Here is a 21,287-nt window from a genome sequence, read left to right on the forward strand (position 1 = left end):
ATAGCCGAGAGAGCTCGGGCGTGCTACTCACACCCCAAGGATCTCAATTCAATTCTCGCTTGGAGCTCAATATTACTTTATATTTTCTAACAGATATCTGCAATGTAATTTTAAGATCGCACAAAAATTTTCATTATATATGACGGGGTTCTTTTGTTACATTCGATCCGTCATAATTTTACAGGTTTTTTTTTTTTCGAACTGTGCACACATCAACATCGTCGTGCTCATCATTCTATCCATGGACAGGATAGAAAAGTGGCAGCTACTCAACGGCAACCAGTTCGATACAGTAGAATTCAAGCCTAACTTTACCAAACACCGTATGAAACATAGTAAACAAAAAAGAGATTTTCACATGAGGCGCTGAATTTTGTTAAGGACTATTTGTATCACTCATTTTTGGGGACGATTTGTAAAAAAATACCCGGATTTTTCACGTTTCTGAAATGCCCAATGTATGAGTTGCTATGGGAACAGCGAACTTCCCCTTCGATTTTCTCCGTTCGTGGGTTTTGTTAGATACGGTGTTTAGTTTGAATTAGAATAGAATACATTTAGGCGCTGTACAAAGTGTAAGTGCAGCCGCCAATTGGAATCGCTCACGCAGTGCCCCTGTAAGTTAGGTTAAGTGGTTGAAGAATAAAAAACAACCTTTTGCTTCCATACGCGTACACCGAGAAATATTTCTACTCAGTGGCTGAGTTGGTCTTACTCACAAACCGAAAAATCCTTTGTTATCATACTCAGTTTCAGCTAAAAGTGGGAAAACCCATTGCCAATGAGTTGTTCCACTTTTAACGGAAACTGAGTAAGAAAACGAAGGATTTTTAGACTCCTTTCAATTTTCCACCGAAATTCGTCCAGATATTTCCTCACAATTTTCTCCAGGGGCCCCGTTAAAAAATCCTCCAGGTATTCATTTGGAAATCTATCCATGGATTCATCAAGAAATAGTCCCAGTGCATACAAATTTGGTTTAGAAATTCCATCAGAAACTCCACTATGGATTCACCTAGAAATTTCTCTCATGATCATGCTGCGAGAATTGCTTAAGAAATTTCTTCATGAATTTCATCAGATACTTGAGATTTGAGAGTTCAATGTTATATATTGCCCTTTACTGGCATTTAATAGATTTGCTGGTATGTCTGAAACATACGGGAAAACTTGTAATTAATTAGACTTAGGCTTAGATGCACACACCACCTGCGTTTGAGCCCACTACACGATCAGAAAATTCACTCATTTTAGAGCTAAAGTGGGACAACTAAAAAATGAGTAAATTTTATTTCCAGCGCTAGCGCTGGCCCAAGTGCGAAAATCTCATCAGTTTAAGTCGTATAATATTCTTGCAGATGTGAAAAATATTATACGGCTTAGATTGTTTGGATTTTTGCACTTGGGTCAGTGCTATCGCTGGAAATGCAATTTACTAATTTTTGAGCTGTTCCAGTTTAGCTCGGTTTTGTGTGAATCTTACTTATTTTAGAGTAACTTTTTCTTAGCGTGTAACTACAAGTCAGAGCGAATTGTTTATATGAAGCCAAGACTTACTCTAGCAAAGGGCCCATATAGCCGAGGCGGTAAACGCACGGGTATTCAGCATGACCATGCTGAGGGTGACGGGTTCGATTCCCGGTCGGTCCAGGATCTTTTCGTAAAGGAAATTTCCTTGACTTCCTTGGGCATAGAGTATCTTCGTGCCTGCCACACGATATACACATGCAAAATGGTCATTGGCAGAGGAAGCTCTCAGTTAATAACTGTGGAAGTGCTCATAGAACACTAAGCTGAGAAGCAGGCTTTGTCCCAGTGAGGACGTTACGCCAAGAAGAGGAGAGGACTTACTCTAGCACTCCGCATACCTAGCCACCAAACAGTCTGTTTGCTGGTGTCTAATTTAGTATGAGTGAGAGCTCAACACGGTCGCACGCTCGACTACCAACTGCGCCGATGCGGCATTTACATTGAGTTGTCCAAAAAAAAGTCTCACTAAACCTACTGCAAGCCTATCCATATACGTGAGAACAAAAGATGTTTCAAAGTTCTTACAGACAGAATAACACGGGAAATCTGAACACAAACCACTACCACACAGGAATTTGGATTGGTCAATGATTCGCTGGTATGTCTTAAACATACGGAAAAAAACTTGTAATTAATTGAGGGGGTTAGAAGCAAAGGGGTACTTACCTTACCAATCAGGCTAAGGCCGGGGTGGCCTCTGCTGTACATAGTAGCCGCCTCCATTCCACTCGGTCCATGGCTGTTTGTCTACAGTTCCGCACTCTGCGTAGGGTCCGCAGATCGTCCTCCATTTGGTCGACCCACCTAGCTCGCTGCGCTCCACGTCTTCTTGTACCGGTCGGATGACTCTCGAGAACCATTTTAGTCGGGTTGCTATCCGACATCCTGATGACGTGACCCGCCCACCGTAGCCTCCCGATTTTCGCGGTATGGACGATGGTTGGTTCTCTTAGCAGCTGATGCAGCTCGTGGTTCATTCGCCTTCTCCAAGTCCCGTCTTCCATCTGTACTCCGCCGTAGATCGTACGCAACACCTTCCGTTCGAAAACTCCAAGGACGCGTTGATCCTCTGCACGTAGGGTCCATGTTTCGTGCCCATAGAGGACTACCGGTCTAATCAGCGTTTTGTAGATAGTCAACTTCGTGTTACGGCGAACTTTATTCGATCGTAGAGTTCTGCGAAGTCCAAAGTAAGCACGATTTCCTGCCACAATGCGCCTCTGAATTTCTCTGCTGGTGTCGTTGTCGGCGGTCACCAGTGAGCCCAAGTACACGAATTCGTCAACCGCCTCGATTTCATCACCGTCGATATAAATTCGGGGTGGCGGGCGCGGTGATTCCTCCCTGGGGCCCTTTGCCATCATGTACTTTGTCTTCGACACATTAATGACTAATCCGATTCGCCTGGCTTCACTCTTTAGTCGAATGTACGTTTCCGCCATCGTCTCAAATTTACGAGCAATAATATCAATATCATCAGCGAAACCAAGCAGCTGAATGGACTTCGTGAAAATCGTACTACTCGTGTTAATTCCCGCTCTCCTTATTACACCCTCTAACGCAATGTTGAACAGCAAGCACGACAGACCATCATCTTGCCGTAACCCTCTGCGAGATTCGAAGGGACTCGAGAGTGTCCCTGATACTCGAACTACGCACATCACTCGATCCATCGTCGCCTTGATCAATCGTATCAGTATATCCGGGAATCCGTATTCGTGCATAATCTGCCATAGCTGTTCTCGATCGATTGTATCATACGCCGATTTGAAATCGATGAACAAGTGATGTGTGGGCACGTTGTATTCGCGGCATTTCTGCAACACCTGGCGGATGGCGAACATCTGGTCCGTTGTAGCGTGTTCACCCATAAATCCAGCCTGATATTGCCCCACGAACTCTCTTGCAATCGGTGATAGACGGCGGCATAAAATTTGGGAGAGTACCTTGTAGGCAGCGCTCAGTAGCGTGATCGCGCAATAGTTCCCGCAATCCAACTTGTCGCCCTTTTTGTAGATGGGACACACGATACCTTCCATTCATTCCTCCGGTAATACTTCCTCCTCCCAAATCTTGGTAATGACCCAGTGTAGTGCTCTCACCAGTGCTTCTCCACCGTATTTTAGAAGCTCGCTTGGTAGTTGATCTAGTAGAAGCAAAGGGGTGTAAGTGACAAAAACCCACTTTCGAGTAAATAAGGTTTAAAGTTTTTGATCAATTTTTCATCCCATACAAAATGTATGGAGGTTCAAAATCAATCCCATTTTCTATGATTTATTGTAATTTTTCCAATCATCGTAGCAACAATCTTTAAAAACTTCCTGAAAGCATGAAGTTTGAAGAATTTTATGATATACTCAGCACAAATTCGACAAAATGGTCACTTACACCCCTTTGATTCTGGGACCCTCAATTAGAAGGGACAGAATTAGAGGGGTTCGTGCGGAAGTTTCTCGATCAATTCTTCTAGAAAATTCTCCATGGCAGGCCTTAAACGTTCTTTCAAGATTTTTATTTTCAGAGATACCTTTTTAGTTTAATTCAGAAATTTCTGTATCACCGAGGATTCTTTTAGACAAAACCTCCAAAGAAAGGGTAAATTAGCTTTGTACCTTTTAATTCCGCTCTATTTTGCTTATTCTTTGACAGATAGGGTTTTTGACCCCATTCCCGGCACAACATGTAAACAAAATTGTTCAATGCCTAAATTCTCAACAAAACGACCGTTTTCGTCCACTTCTTTCTTTTGAATCAGATACTTTATTGCGTAAACTTGTTGTTGACAGAGTGTAGAATTAGCATCCAAGTTAAAATAAACAAAAATAAAAACTAAAAAAAAATGTTGTTAACAGTGATTTTTATGAAGATTTTCTACCGTAAAGTTGATTTTGAACGAGTTTACTGCACATAGTCCAGCACCAATTCTCAGCACCAGTGCTGAACTTCCAGCAAAATCAAATGGGAAATCACTTCGGCATCCATCTTTGTGTTGACGAAGTGCACCCGTCTGCGTGTAAAAGTTGTTTCGAGCACTTGTGCGGCTTCAGAGTGAACGTGTAGCTTATTGACTGTGGGTCTCGTTGCGGAAATGATTACCTACGGAAGTGCGTTTGGAAAATATGCGGCAAATGATATTTTGATTTGTTTTGTTGTGAAGTGCCTGGAGTTGACGCGGGGCTCCAAGTAGTTCGAATCCGTACGCGTGGCATCATTTACACATAATAAACTGTTGCTGGTTGAAAAATAAGCCATTTTGATGCATGCAATCAAATGTTATACACTATTTACTGTGATGCAATTGATAGTGGACATCCTTTAATATATTTTTCAGGAGATTTCTGCACACTTTGAAAAACTCATGTAATTTTGTGTCATTTTACTCCGACACATAGCAGCGAGTTAAATGACACAAAATTAAGTTTGATCTTATTTTTACAAGAGGCGTTTTCGAGCTTGTTTGTAATTTTACTGCATGGGTCTTTTTGGCAGTAACATAACCTCAATTACCCCATTCGTTTATCAGAAATCTAACCCCAGATTTGTCTTCTTATAAAACACAATAAAGACCAGGTATCTTATTTCAGTATATCTTATTAAATTATCGTAACTTTGGGCGCACGCTTAAAAATATGTCAAACAAATCCTAAACGAATTTGACGATGATAGTTTTTGTGTTCACGTGTTCAAAAACGTAAAAATAAACCATATGTTTGTTTGTGTCATGATCGATTACGTCAATTTCCTCCATTACTTCTCCATCAAAATTGAGAATTTTTAAGTGTGTGCCAAATGCAGGAATTGATAAAAAAAAATCTCATACGGATTCCTTTAGAAAATTCTCCAGTGATTTCTTCAAAAAATTTTCCAGGGATTCCTTGAGAAACTTCCCTTGTATTTTGATCAGGATTATTTTTTTGAAAGGTTTGAGAAATTCCTCAACAGCTCCCATAAGAACCCAATAGAAATTCTTTCCCACGAATTTCTCAATACAACCAACCGAGAATTCATGTCCGTACCCTCCGCATATTTCTTCAAGAAAATCTTCCATGAATTCCTTTCAAAAGTGCTCCACACATTCATAAATTATTTAATAAATTTCATAAATTTCTCCAGAGATTCTTTAAGAAAATCTACGGAGTGTTTCACAAATTCCTGTATAAATTTACTCAGTTATTTCTCAGAAGATTACTCAAACATCTTTAAAGAGTCCTTTATGAAACACTACATGACCCTCAGAAAATACTCCAGGAACACTTCCGGAAAATTTCCACGGATTTCTTCAGAAATTCCTTTAGCAATTCTGTTCGAAAACCTCTGAATTTTGTTTTTTTTTTTAGAAATTTCTCTAAAGTTTCCTCTTCCAGGTATTCCTTGAGAAAATCCTTTAGAGATTCAGCAAGAAATTCTTTTAAAAATTCCTTCATATATTCTTTAAGGGATTTATTTATAAATTGCTGAAATGGTTTCTTCACATATTCCTATAGAGATTCCTCTAAAAACTTCTCATTGTTTTTTTTTTCAAAACTGATTCATGGGTGAGTACACAAATTCGTCCAAAGATTCTTTCGTAAAAATCTAGTGATTTATTTAGAAAAATCATCAGCAATTTACTTATAAATTTCTCCAAGAACTCCTTACAGAAAGTCTTCATAAGGGTATATTTTTATGGGCAGATGTCTGGAGCCCAAAAATGACGATCAAAACACCCGAGATGGCAGCTCAAAATCCAAGATGGCGGCCTAATTCAAGATGGTGGCTATTTTGATAAGTTTTAGGTTTTAAAACCATGCAGTATGGGTATATTTGATATGGGAAAGATCACCGGTTTCCAAAAGTAACTACCAGAAAATCCAAGATTAGGTCTCAAAATTCAAGATGGTGACTGTTTCAAGGAGTTTATTTCTCTAAAACCATGAAATTGAATTCAGGTTAGTCACTACATCTTCGACTCTTCTCGTGGTGTAGTAGTCACACTCCTGTTCTAGTAAATAGGAGTCGTAAGTTCGAGTCTCACCGAGAGGACGAGTAACTTTTTCGCAAATTCCACTCCAATTTGTCGATTTCTCACTCACGTCTGTATTTGTAAAGTCTAGCTTTTGAATTTTCTGTTACTTTTGATGATAAGTCTCACTCTTCTTCGTCAAGCTGAATGTCCAAAACGCGTTTTGCCACGCTAAAGGTATTGAGAACGCGTGGAGATTTTCTACAATGTTCAAAATCATTTTCGAAAAGATAGATGTTAAAATCCGGACACTTTTATATTCGGAATGGTGAAGATTACAATAGCGAGGACCAGAAAGTCCAAGATGTTATTACAAAACTCAAAATAGCTGCTGTTTTATGTTGTTCAAAGTCTAAATCATGTACTGTTCTTATGCTTATCGACGGCGAATGTGAACAGTTGAAAAACGAGAAGAATGTAGCATGGGCGAGAATGCTGCAACACCGTACGAGAGCGAATGAGGCACGTTACAAACAGGCGCGGAACAGGCAGAACTCAGTCTTCCGGATGAAGAAGCGCCAGCAGGAAGAACGAGATCGCGAAGCGATTGAAGAGCTGTACCGCGCTAAGAACACACGAAAGTTCTACGAGAAGCTGAACCGCTCGCGCAGAGGCTTTGTGCCACAAGCCGACATGTGCCGAGATAATCACGGGAATATTCTCACGAGCGAGCGTGAGGTGGTCGAGAGGTGGCGGCAGCATTACGATGAGCACCTCAATGGCGACGTTGCAAGTACCGAAGGTGGCGTGGTAACAGATCTAGGAGTATGTGCACATGACGAAAGACTTCCGGCCCCTGACCTTCAAGAGATTGAGGAGGAGGTTGGCCGGTTGAAAAACAACAAAGCCGCTGGAGCAGATCAACTACCAAGCGAGCTTCTAAAATACGGTGGAGAAGCACTGGTGAGAGCACTACACTGGGTCATTACCAAGATTTGGGAGGAGGAAGTATTACCGGAGGAATAAATGGAAGGTATCGTGTGTCCCATCTACAAAAAGGGCGACAAGTTGGATTGCGGGAACTACCGCGCGATCACACTACTGAGCGCTGCCTACAAGATACTCTCTCAAATTTTATGCCGCCGTCTATCACCGATTGCAAGAGAGTTCGTGGGGCAATATCAGGCTGGAGTAATGGGTGAACGCTCTACAACGGACCAGATGTTCGTCATCCGCCAGGTGTTGCAGAAATGCCGCGAATACAACGTGCCCACACATCACTTGTTCGTCGATTTTAAATCGGCGTATGATACAATCGATACAGCTATGGCAGATTATGCACGAATACGGATTCCCGGATATACTGATACGGTTGATCAAGGCGACGATGGATCGAGTGATGTGCGTAGTTCGAGTATCAGGGACACTCTCGAGTCCCTTCGAATCTCGCAGAGGGCTACGGCAAGGTGATGGTCTTTCGTGCTTGCTGTTCAACATTGCTTTGGAGGGTGTAATAAGAAGAGCGGGGATAAACACGAGTGGGACGATTTTCACGAAATCCGTTCAGCTGCTTGGTTTCGCCGATGATATTGATATTATTGCTCGTAAATTTGAGACGATGGCGGAAATGTACATACGACTAAAGAGTGAAGCCAGGCGAATCGGATTAGTCATTAATGTGCCGGAGACAAAGTACATGATGGCAAAGGGCTCCAGGGAGGAATCACCGCGCCCGCCACCCCGAATTCATATCGACGGTGATGAAATCGAGGCGGTTGAAGAATTCGTGTACTTGGGCTCACTGGTGACCGCCGACAGCGACACCAGCAGAGAAATTCAGAGGCGCATTGTGGCAGGAAATCGTTCTTACTTTGGACTCCGCAGAACTCTACGATCGAATAAAGTTCGCCGTAACACAAAGTTAACCATCTACAAAACGCTGATTAGACCGGTCGTCCTCTATGGGCACGAAACATGGACCCTACGTGCAGAGGACCAACGCGCCCTTGGAGTTTTCGAACGGAAGGTGTTGCGTACCATCTACGGCGGAGTGCAGATGGAAGACGGGACTTGGAGAAGGCGAATGAACCACGAGCTGCATCAGCTGTTAAGAGAACCAACCATCGTCCATACCGCGAAAATCGGGAGGCTACGGTGGGCGGGTCACGTCATCAGGATGTCGGATAGCAACCCGACTAAAATGGTTCTCGAGAGTCATCCGACCGGTACAAGAAGACGTGGAGCGCAGCGAGCTAGGTGGGTCGACCAAATGGAGGACGATCTGCGGACCCTACGCAGAGTGCGGAACTGTAGACAAACAGCCATGGACCGAGTGGAATGGAGGCGGCTACTATGTACAGCAGAGGCCACCCCGGCCTTAGCCTGACCGGTAAGGTAAGTAAGATTTCCGTTAGAAAATCCATCATTGTTTTTTTTTTCCAAAACTGATTCATGGATGAGTACACAAATTCGTCCAAAGATTATTTCGAAAAAAGTTCTAGTGATTTATTTTGGAAAAAATATCAGAAATTCATTCATAAATTTCTCCACGAATTCCTTACAGAAAGTCTTCCTATGGGTATGTTTTTATGGGAAGATGTCCGGGGCCCAAAAGTGACGATCAAAACACCCGAGATGGCTGCTCAAAATCCAAGATGGTGGCCTAATTCAAGATGGTGGCTATTTTAATAAATTTTAGGTTCTAAACCATGCAGTATGGGTATATTTGATATGGGAAAGATGTCCGGTTTCCAAAAGTGGCAATCAGAAATTCCAAGATTACGGCACAAAATTCAAGATAGCGACTGTTTCAAGGAGTCTATTTCTCTAAAACCTTGAAATTGAATTCAGGTTAATCACTACATCTTCAACTTTCTCGTGGTGTAGTGGTAACGCTCCTGTTCTAGTAAGTAGGAGTCGTGAGTTCGAGTCTTATCGCAAATTCCACTCCAATTTGCCGATTTCTCACTCACGTCTGTATTTGTAAAGTCTAGCTTTTGAGTTATATGTTACTTTTGATGATAAGTCTCACTCTTCTTCGTCAAGCTGAATGTCCAAAACGCGTTTTGTCATGCTTAAGGTATTGAAATCACGTGGAGATTTTCTACAATGTTTAAAATCATTTTCGAAAAGATGGATGTTAAAATCCGGACACTTTAATATTTGAAATGGTGAAGGTGTCCAAACTCCAAAAGCGATGACTAGAAAGTCCAAGATGTTAACCCAAAACTCAAGATAGCTGCTGTTTTATGAAGTTCAAAGTCTAAATCATGTAATATGGCTCTTATGCTTATCGGATTGGGACTGTTATGATATAGAACTTTGGGAAATGGCTTAGCAGTCTTGGTGGAAATTAAAAACGTTATGGCAAACCAATATTGACAAAAAACAGTAACAAGTCGCACCCTTGAAAAAGACCCCAAACGGGCCGAAACGTTGGGAAAGATTTAAACAACACGTTTTTTATTTCCACTAAGACTGCTAAACCATTTCCCATAGTGCAATAATGTATCTTCAAGTTTAAAATACTTCAACGTCAACAGGACAAAAAAAAACATTCAATTGAAACACCGATCAAAGTCCGGTGGTACCTATGCGTTTGGTAATCTAACTGAGCAATGTACAATGCTCCGATCAGATTGTAACACGTAAATAATGTACACTGTTTAATGCACTAAGCAAGTAGCTTAGCAGCCACATTAGCTTACTGTAATCAATCGACAAATCGAAAAAAAAAACCATATTGTTCTGCTCATCGTTTTATACGGACAATTTCAGGTGCGTTAGGTGATGTTATTAAATATCTAACAATGTAGAAGTCAGTTAATGGCTTGTGCCGTGAAAATGATTTTTGTTAAATGGAAATAAATTACAACGTTTGAGTGCTCTGACATTCATGCACACAACAGAAACACGTGTTTGATGAACAAATTGAGATTTGAATAATGAGAAGAAATCCACGTAGTCCGATGAAAATCGAACCCAGCATTCCCAATTCGCTATACGGGTGGTTCGAGCTCAGTTATGTGCCTCCAGGGGACAGAGATGGTCAAGTGGCTCCATAGCTTGGAGGAAAAAAAACGAGAACTTACAATATTGCAGCCCTAGAGAAAGGCACAAATTTCCCAAATGGACAAACATTCTTTAATATTCTACTAAAACATCGTTGTATCTATATTCAGCAGTCCTTTTTCGAAGCACAATACTTACTTCATAAATGACCAAATTTGAAACAGTTGCATGCTCACAAAATTTGAATCAACTACAAACTCAAGCTATAAACGATGGCTAGCATCAAAGTTTGCTCAATGGGTTCAATCCATACTGCCGTTATCGTTACGTGTATGTATCCTAAAAAATCCCTTCAAGGATTACTGCCCCGATGAGAGCTTGTTCATTTCTACATGGCCTCCCGTAATAGACAATCATTCTAAACGGTCACCGACAACTCGTTCCTCTAAAGGCGCCACACAGTCATTAGGAAGATGCTTCATCATCCCGCTCCCAGAACAAGTGTTCCACATAATTAAGCCCATAAAAGACAATGACGTCGAAATTGCTCTTCGGTAAGACTTCAAAATGCGACCGTTTAGTGCGCTCGAATTGTCGCGGTTCTGCCGGCTCCCGCGCTCGCTGCCGCTTCTTCCTCAAATGGCGCAATAGAGCCCACATGAACCGCTCAAATGAATGAGTTGGAAAATAATCGCAATAATTATTTCCCTCGCTAATTATAATTATTATTTTAATGCTAACGACCGCGAGCATCTTGTTTTGTCCGGCAATGATGGTACTCGGAACTGCATGTCTCTCCGTCGTGTTTTTTTTTTGTATTCTCCATCTGTCATTGTGGTCGACTCGTGGCTCAAATCAAAGCACATCCCCTCTAGAGAGAGATCCAACCGAGAATTGTACAAAAAGCGATAATAAGCAATCGCACACAGAAGATTCTTCAGCGAATAATAGGATCCCGATGCGGCGCGCGCGGCGAACCATTTCTGCAGGCGTATTAACGAGCCATTCCTTGTAATTTGCAATTGGGTATGCTTCTGTTTCCCATTTTCGCATTCTCAACTCCCTGATCTGTGGTGCTGAGCATTAAGAAGAGTATACTGGGGTAAGTTGAAGTGCGGAGACTTAGACAGTCTTACGTGTGCATGTATATTACATAACTTCAAACTATAATTTTAAGTCCTCTTACTGTATATGTTGTCTTGATAAACTTAAATAAAGCCAAGTGGTGCAATTTGCCATTTCTTATTTCTATTTTTTAATGGGTCGATAACATTATCCTGCTTGACAAATCAGACCAAACATTTCAATAGATCCTATCTGCATTTGAGAGGCTCTCTTCGTTTACTTTGTCTTTAAATTATTGCAATGTAATGGTACTTTTTTCAACTATTTTTGCAGTACAACTCAAAACGATTGCTTTGACCATCGTTCTTTGCAAGGAGACAATAAAAATTCTTAAAAACAGCTGATATATTAACGAAAGAGAGAGAAACTTTAGAGAGCCTATCTTCTGCAGATAGGACCTTTAGATATGTTTGGCCTGAAATTCAAATTTGAAAGAAAGATGTAATTTTCTATGAGATTCTCATAAACCAAAGTATGACGCATAAACATAGTTTTTTTTAAGTGTGTAGAACGACTCACTCAAAGTGCAAATTTTCGGTAATACCAATCCGTGTGGTCAATTATGAATTTCAAATAACTCAACGTACATATGTACAGATGGGTAAATTATTGGTTAAATTGGGAAAAAATCCACAGTTCAGGTGAGATTTGAACTCAGGGTCGTGAGTTCAAATCTCACCTGAGCTGTGGATTTTTTCCCAATTTAACCAATAATTTACCCATCTGTACATATGTACGTTGAGTTATTTGAAATTCATAAGTGTGTAGAAGGTAGAGAATAAGTTGTGGAAGATTACCTCTATATACCCTAAATACCCTAATAGGAAAAGTGCTTTGATGATAGTTTCTCACAAAAACTAGGGTTTCTTTCGCCAGTCTTCCCGTCATTCCATCAATTCATTCCCAGTTTCATGATGGTATCGTTAGCATAACTCTTCCTGCCAGAATTCCTTTTCTGCTTCTCCCACCCACTTCGGTACCGGAGGAGCACAGCTACTCCAACCATCCGCCTCTGCTCAAGAAAATGCGTCGAAAAATGGGTGTGGAATGGACGAAAGATATTCAATTGCAACGATTCTGCTTCAAATACTAGCTGGAAGCTACTCCTGCCTTATTATTTTCTGTTCGGTTGAGACCAGAGCACCAGAATGCGCTACAGGCGCCTTGCTCTTCTCTAATGGATTACAATCATTTTTCTGGTTGGATGGTTCATTATCGCTATGAAAAGCGTACGCTAATGCATCATGATAAATAAGGCTCTGAATAATACTTATTCGCACAAAATGGAATAAGCTTACGATTGTGCTTATATTAAGTATAATTAGAAGGATTTTGGTTGGGTTCCGGGTCATTTTGTACGACTTTGGTGGGATATAGCACTAGATTGAAGCCTTGATAGGAAGGTGCGATCTTCGGTAAAGTTGTTCAGGACTACGAGTACTTCCAGGTCAATAAGTTCCGAATTTCATCACCACATGGCACAAGTGTACATAGTGACTTCCGGTATGACTTTTTATTAGATGTATCACAAGATTGAAGCCAGATAGAAAGGTACAAACCTAGCATCCAAGTTCAAGGATCAAGGATCATTTCAGGAACACTTTGAGAGTATTCCTCAAGACTATCTACAGAAATATTTACCGCGAATGTCCAAGGGGTTGCTCTAAGAGATTGAATTCCAGTAGAATGAATATTTTAGCGTGGTTATTGTTGAAGTTTCGTTGATCTCATAGCAGATTTTTGTTTTCGTGAAAAATGTGAAGGTCAGAAAGATATTCTCATAATGAGGATGCACACTAGTTTTAGCAAAGATATTCAAAGAAATTTCTGGCTCCAATTTCATATGTATTATGTGAAATTAAAAATCAGGGGCAGGCAATAACCCATGACCATCCGCTAATTAAGCGAAAGTGGAATCAACTGCGCCACGGGCACCGGCGCTCTAGAGAGGAATTTCCGAATGAATCTATATATATAATGAGAAAAGTAAAATATCGCTATCATATAAAGGCCTGTCGAAAAATTGCAGGTCTGACTGCTACACTAATTTTCACTAGTTTTCAATTCTTCTCTAAACAAACGTCATGCTAAGGGCAAAATACCTGGGATTTCTTAATGAATTATTTCAAGGACACCTTCAAAAATTCCTTTAACCATTCATTCAGGAACTTCTCTAGAGATTGTTTCAAAAATTTCTTAAAGGACTTCTCCAGAAGTTTCTCCTTCGTGAATTTTTCCATGGGCACGTTGCAGTGTTCCGAAATTGATTGTTTCAGGGCTTGTTCCAAGAAGTGCTTTAAGAATACCTCCCACGATTCCTTCAGAATTTTTCACAGATACTTCTGCAAGAAAGCATCAAGGGATTCCTGCTAGGATTCTTGAAGAGATTGCTCCAGGATTTTTTTCAGCGATTCCTCCAGGAATTTCTTTAGAGACTCCTTCGGAAATTCCTACAGGAATTCCTCAGGAGTTCGTCCAGGAGTTTCTCCTAGGATTGCTTCAGGAATTCTTTCTGGGATTCCTCCAGATTTCATCCAGGAATTTCTCCAGGGTCTCCTCGAGAAATTCCTCCATAAATTACTCCAGGAATTTCTTCAGGGACTCCTCCAGGAAAATTACAAGGAATTAAGCAATGAATTCCATCATAAATGATGTCAGCAATTCATCCAGGAATTTCTCCAGGAATTCCTTCAGGGATTTCTTCAGAAGTTTACCTAGGATTTTCTGTAGGAATACCTTTTGGATTTTTTCAGGAATACCTCTAAGAATTATTCCAGATTTTCCTCCAGGATTTCCGCTAAAAATTCATCCAGGAAATTCTTCAGGGATTTTCCACGGATTTCTCCACGAATTTCTCCAAGGATTCCCTCAGGGATTCCTTCAGAAGTTCCTTCGAAGATTTCTCCAGGAATTCCTTCAGAAATTTCTCTAAAATTTCGTCCAGGAATTTCTGAGGGGTTTTCTACCATGGTGTCTCTTGAGATTCCCCCACAAATTCATCCAGTATTTTTCATTAGAATTCATCCAGAGATTGTTTCCGAAATTCCTTCAAGAATTCCCTCAGCAATTTCCTAGGCATTCCTCCAGGGTTTTATCCAGGATTTTTTTCCAGAAACTTCTCTAGGAAATTCTCCAGGAATTTTTCAGGAATTCCTCCAAGGATTTCTCCAGAAATTTCGCCACGAATTTTTCTGGGGTTTTTTCCAGTGATTTTTCCAGGAAATCTTTCGAAGATTCCTGCAGGAAATCCTCCAGAAGTTCCTCTAAGGATTCTTCCAGGAATTCAGGGATTGCTACGTGAATTCCTCTAGAGATTCCAACAGGATTTTTTTCGCAAATTTCTTCAAGGATTCACCCAGGAATTCTTTCAGGAATTCCGTCGAGGATTTCTTCAAGAATTTCTTCATAAATTCCATAAGAAATTCCTCCAGGATTTCCTCAAGGGTTTTTTTAGAAATAGAAAAATAATAGAAATAGGAATCCCCCAGAACTCCTCTGGAGATTTCTCTTAAGGTCATCCAGTAACTCTTTCAAGATTTCCTCTACCAGGAATTCCATCATGGATTACTCCAGCAATTCCCACAGAAATGCCTCTAAAAATTTCTCCAGGAACTCCTCCAAGAATTCCTCCAGAAATTACCCCAGGAGTTTCTTCAGGAATTCCTCCAGGAATTGGTCCTGGATATCCTTCAGAAATTATGTCAGTAGCTCCTCCAGGATTTTTTCCTAAGATTCCATCAAAAATTGCTTCAGTGATTGATCCAGAGATTTCTCCATGAATTTCTCCAGGGATTTCTCCAGGAAAACCTTCGAAGGTTCCTTCAGGATATCCCCCAGAAGTTCCTCCAAGGATTCCTCCAGGAAATTATTTAGAGTTTCTTCAGAAATTCTTCCAGGAAATTCTTCAGGAATATCTTCATGAACTTCCCAGGTATTCCTTCAGAAGTTCCTTCAGGTATTTCTCCTCAAATTTCTTTCAGAAAGTCCTTCGAGGATTTCTCCAGGAATTCCTCCAGAACTCCAGGAATTTTTCAAGCATTTTTTTCTAGAAATAGAAAAATAACAGCAATAGAAATCTCCCAGAATTCCTCTGCAGATTCCTCTAGAGATTCCTCTAGAAATTCATCCAATAATGTTTTCAAGAATTTCTCTTGAGTTTCCTCCTGCAATTCCCACAGAAACACCTCTAGAAATTCCTTCAGTCTTACATCCAGAAATCCAGAAATTTCTCCAGAAATCCATCCCTCTCAGGAAATACTTCAGGAATTTCTTCAGGAATTCCTCCGGTTATTGCTCCTGGACATCCTTGAGAAATTATGGCAGCAATTTCTCCAGGAATGTTTCCTGGAAATGCTCTAGGGATTTCTTTAGATTTTTCCAGTCAATTCTCAAGAAGTACTTAAGGCGAAACTGGAAGCATTTTATCATTTTTTCGGTTTTTGATTTTTTATTAAATAACGAAGCAATATTTTCAAAATCGGTTTTCGTGTACATGTAGAGTATGGATCAGGGAATCTTCTGAATTTTTTTGAGGTGGAAAATGTTTTCCATTTTTGCAAAAAACATTTTTTCGTGAAGTTTTGTTCAAAAATGGTTTCTGCAAAAACGAAAAACCATTTTCCACTACATAAAAAAATCAGCAGATACCTTGATCCATACTCTACATGTGCACGAAAACCGATTTTGAAAATATTGCTTCGTTATTTGATGAAAAATCAAAAACCAAAAAGTGAGGAAATGCTTCCAGTTTCGCCTTAAAGGAATTTTACAGTTATTCCTCCAGGAATTGATTCGGGGATTCTTCCAGGGATTTCTCCGTGAATTTCTCCGGGGATATTCCCAGAGATTCCACCAGGGAATAATTCAGAAATTCCTCAAAGGGTTCTTCCAGGAAATCCTCCTGGAATTTCTCTAGGGTTTTTTTTTAGAAATTTCTCCAGCAATTCCTCCCTGAATTCCTCTGGAAATTTCACAATGTATTCCTTCAGGAATTCTTCCAGGGATTGCTCCAAGAATTCATCTAAGAATTTCTTCAGGAATTACGCCAGGAATTTGTTCAGAAGTCTTTCCAGGCATTCCTCCTGGATTCTCTGTAGAGGTTTTGCCGGGAATTGCTTCAGGGCTTTCTTCAAGAATTTCACCTCCAGAAATTTCTCTAAAATTCTTCAAGAAATTCTACAAGAGGTGTTTTCTGACTTTTTTTCTAGGGAATCCTCCCAGAATTCCTCCAGGAATTTCTTCGGAATATCCTCCAAAGAATCCTCCAGAAATTTATCTTGGATTTCTTCTAGGATTTCCTTATGAGATCTCTTCCAAAATTTTTCTATGTATTTCTACAATAATTTATTAAGGAATTCCTCCAGGTATACTTTCAGAATTATTCCAGGGATTCCTTCGGGAATTCCTTCTGAAGTTCTACAGGGCTTTCTCCAGGCATTCCTGTAGAAATTGCTCCAGGGATTAATCCAGATGTTTTTTCAGGGATTTATCCAGGAAGTCTTCCAGGAATTGCTCCGTGAATTCCTCCGGAAAGTCTTGCAGAGTTTGATCCAGAAATTTCTCAAGTGATTTCTTCAGAAATTCCTCTCAGGTGCTCTTCGAAAATTCATTCAGGAGTTCCTTCGGAAATTTCAGAAATCCTTAGATCATCTTAATAGAAGAAGACCAAGAACTTCTTCAGGATTACATGATGATTTTTTAAAATTATTTCAAGAAATCCAGGAGGAATTGCTCCAGCGAATAGTATTGGAGGATACTTTAAAAAGGACTGCATACTGGAACCAGGAAATTTTAGGGTAGTCCTCATAAAAGCTCGTTATTCCCAAAAGAGTTCAGCTAAAAATTCTTATGAATGTTTTGTATACATTAAGAAAAAAAATCATAGCAAAATAATGCACAAGTAAATAAAAATTCTTAATCTTTCATAAAATTGATCACCGCTACGTTAATTTGTGTAGATCAGGCCGATCAGAACGATGCCTAGGAAACGGACCAGAAAATTATTCAAAAGGCAAATCTCAAGTTGGGGTTCCCAACCGTTCATTGACTTTAAGTCAGCTTATGACTTTCTCGACCTTTTGGCGATATGTAGAAACACAGCAAAATAATGGCAGATTTTCCGGAAGCTCCACTAGAATTATTTAACCATAAATTGGTAGTACACAACGAGCATTTCGATCGAAAACGGCATCTGGATTAACGAGGTGGAACGGGATCTATGATGCGTGGGCCGCAATCGTGGGTTAAAAAGACGACCATAAACCTGGTGAATTGGCACTGCATAGTTGGTCTGGCGAAGTTTTATTTAGATAGTTGATGTGGAATCTGATATGATCTAAGGTGTCCCGATTTATTTATGTCGAGAGGCCAGTATGTGTGTTAGTTCGACTTGTGTCGCTATTCATCAAAAATAATTCGTTGGAATAATATATGGTAGTAACTACCCAACCAGATGGGAAAAAAAAACAAAATTATTAGAGATTGTGTTATTTTGTTACAATAAGGGGATTCACTAAACAGTGTAAACTGATTAAACTGATTAAACGTCGCAATCACCATAGCAATCTTCGATTATTCCATCCGCAAAATCATGAAACATTTCAAATAAGCAGAAAATCATGGCTTACGCAGCAAATCAATCTGTTTAGTGAGTCCCCCTAATGATTTTTGTAACAAGGGTAGCTATAAAACATGTACCGTAAATCGATTGCTGATATTAACAACACCCGGTTTACGCAATATTTTTTACAGATGTTTGGCAACCATTTTATACCGACTTTGGAAATAAATCGGCACAAATACATATTTGCAGCCTTACCTATCTTAAAACAAATTCCGTAAACCGGGGTCAAATTGATCAGCGGGGTGAAATTGATCACTTGGGTACTACATTGTAATTACATACCAGGAACTTCTAAGCGTCGCAATGATTTCAAACTTCTTACTTTACTCTTTCATAGATGTCTAAGGATGAGTTTAATCTATTATTTTTTTTAGAAAAAAGTTAGTTTTGCCTTATTTTTTTTAAAGAATTTGCAATGTATTTCTCACTTAGCTGAAATTATTGCTTCTAAACAATCGATTGCCACTAGGACTTCCCGTAAATTTTTTGTTCTAACATTTTTGTGGAGCCTTGGTTGGAAAGTTATGAAGCTATTCTGAATATGAATAAGTTTAAAAAAAGTTCTTTTTTGACAAAAAAGTCATTTATTGTAACATAAATCACTAATTTCTAAGGAAATTGCCTACCTTTAGGCGTTAAGGGGGAAATTTCAAAATTTAATTTGACATTTTAAGTGTCAAATCCAGTAGTTGTAAGAGCTTTGACGCGTTATTCGGGTGTAGAAGAGCAAAATTAAGTGGATAAGAATTTTTTTCTGTTTAACCGATGCTTAATTGTACACTGATCAATTTCACCCCAAAGTGGCATCTTCAATTTTTTTTTTATTTTTGAAGTAATTTAACCAAAAGTTGAAATTTGTTGAACAAAATTCTTTTACATGGTTTCATGGAGATCCACTGGGTACTGATTTTACAGAAATTCTTTTGGCAATATTTTGATTGCCACTAATGTTATCCGCAAAAGTTGTTTTAAAGTGATCAATTTGACCCCGGATTACGGTAACACTAGTTTACAGCATTTTTGAACTCAGTAAGCTGATGATCATTTTTGGTGTAGAATCATGTCCTGAGTTCGAAAACGTGATGGAAAAAAAATACAGTATAGCGGAATTTTTTTCGACTTTCCATACAAGGTTGATGATTTGAAATTGATTTTTGTTCTATTTTTAAGCAAAGTCGCTCACTTCACACATCTCATTCTCGGTAATCAATGCTCCGATTGAGCTGAATTTTTTACTGTAACTCGCCTACATATGATTGACATAAACGTTGAGAAAGAATGTTTAGATTGTTTTTTTTTCTTATTGAAAAGAATACATTTCTTCAAATATTTTTGGAAATTTTGCTAAAATTTAAGGAGTTTGTCCCAAAAACTCGGCAATACCTTGAATATCATCAATCTGACGCAAAACCTGCATTCAGATGATCGAATGGTATTGTATTCAGCTTTTAATTTATGGAAAAAGATTTGAAAATGGTTGAACAAAACGCAAGATATTTGAATTTTAGTAAATTCCATATTTTAAAAATTGTGAAACTCGATATTGAGCTTAAACTCAAAAACTGCTCTACTTAAAAATTTTCGAAGCGCGGTTTCGAAATCAGCAGCAAATTGTACTTCAAAAATTTTGGTCGTTGACAGAAGTTCACGACTTTCGTATTATTTTGTAAACTAGTGTAATTAGGTTTTCGAAATTAATCCAAAAAATGATGTAGTTTATCAATATGAACTAAGGGGAACGTTTTTTTTTTAATATAACAAGCTTACATCAAACTTTGTTAGATTAGGCGCAACGCAAAATGCTTATCAATTATGGAATCATTTTGTCACAATAAAAATACTAATATTACAGAATAGTTATTTATGTAACGAGTTGTAAAAAGTTGATTATTTCAGTACGAGTCGTACATTACATATGTACATAAATACGAAGAGTGCTGAAAAAATCGAGTTTTGCAACGAATTCCACACAAAATTTTATGCAATGATTTATTTCATAATGCAACCCATTTGAGTTGCATAATGTTCATAATGCAACTCAAATGAGTTGCATTATGAACATTACACAACTATTTTTCATTATGCAACTCATTTCAGTTGAATAATGAACCAGTTCGAAAAAAATGGTCATTATGATACCAAAACGAGTTATATAAAATGTAAATTATGATACTGAATTGCATAAAAATATGTTACTAAATATGCGGAAAAGTATATAATTACAATACTGATATGGATTATGATATTACATTTTATACTGAATAATTAAAAAAAAAATGTTTCATACACTTGTAGATTCAGACCAGTTTGGTAATCACACACTTGTACAAAGGTCACAAAAAATGCAATGGTTCAATCAGCATTAGAAATAATTTCCCTTCTGTCTTGAGGCCTGTTAATAACATATGCTCGTCTGCCTACAATTTATCAATTCAACACTCTATTAGCCACGAGCCACGATGCTCTCCTTTTAGATAGATGTTTCTTGTATTCTCTTGCACTTCGCGTTTGCCACATAGCCAGCACCTAATGCTGTGCCAAACCTACACCCATGCTCAACCGAATGAGTCAGCACTGCAGCTACCAAGCCCCATGCTAAACTTGACTTCGATCATCGAAGAAAATCGAAACTGAAGCATCATCAACGAGTGACGCACCTATTTAATGCCAGCCATGTGGTCACAATGATGAATAGAAGCCCCACTAGGTCTGGCACTGGTGGCTTCTGTTGCGATTCGCAGATTACTTAACGCTTCATCTGACTGATGTATTCCAGCAGCAACAGCAGCACCAGCCGTGCTTGCCTGGGGGATAACTGTAAAACACATTCCGGAGAAGTGTGCAATTCGCGACTACGAAGGTAAAAGAGATTCCAACTCTTTGTCGCTCTAATGAAAAACCTCGTAAGGAACTGTCAGAATGTGCGTGAAAAAAAAGCAAAAAATATTTGCCTCTCGTTTTTTCTCACGTAAACCTTCACGCACATTCGACAACTTCGTAGTCGCGAATGGGCTCGCTGGCTGTTGTATTGACACAGCGTGAACACTTCTCCCGCAC

General features: G+C 39.3%; 1 protein-coding gene across 1 annotated transcript in view; it reads left to right on the forward strand.

Annotated features, from left to right (window-relative positions):
- The window catches only part of LOC115257403 (uncharacterized), a 344,293-nt gene that overhangs the window by 136,719 nt on the left and 186,287 nt on the right, over nucleotides 1-21,287 (forward strand). The gene's annotated exons all lie outside the window — the stretch shown is intronic.

Source organism: Aedes albopictus, chromosome 3, assembly GCF_035046485.1.
Source record: "Aedes albopictus strain Foshan chromosome 3, AalbF5, whole genome shotgun sequence".
Lineage (NCBI taxonomy): Eukaryota > Metazoa > Arthropoda > Insecta > Diptera > Culicidae > Aedes > Aedes albopictus.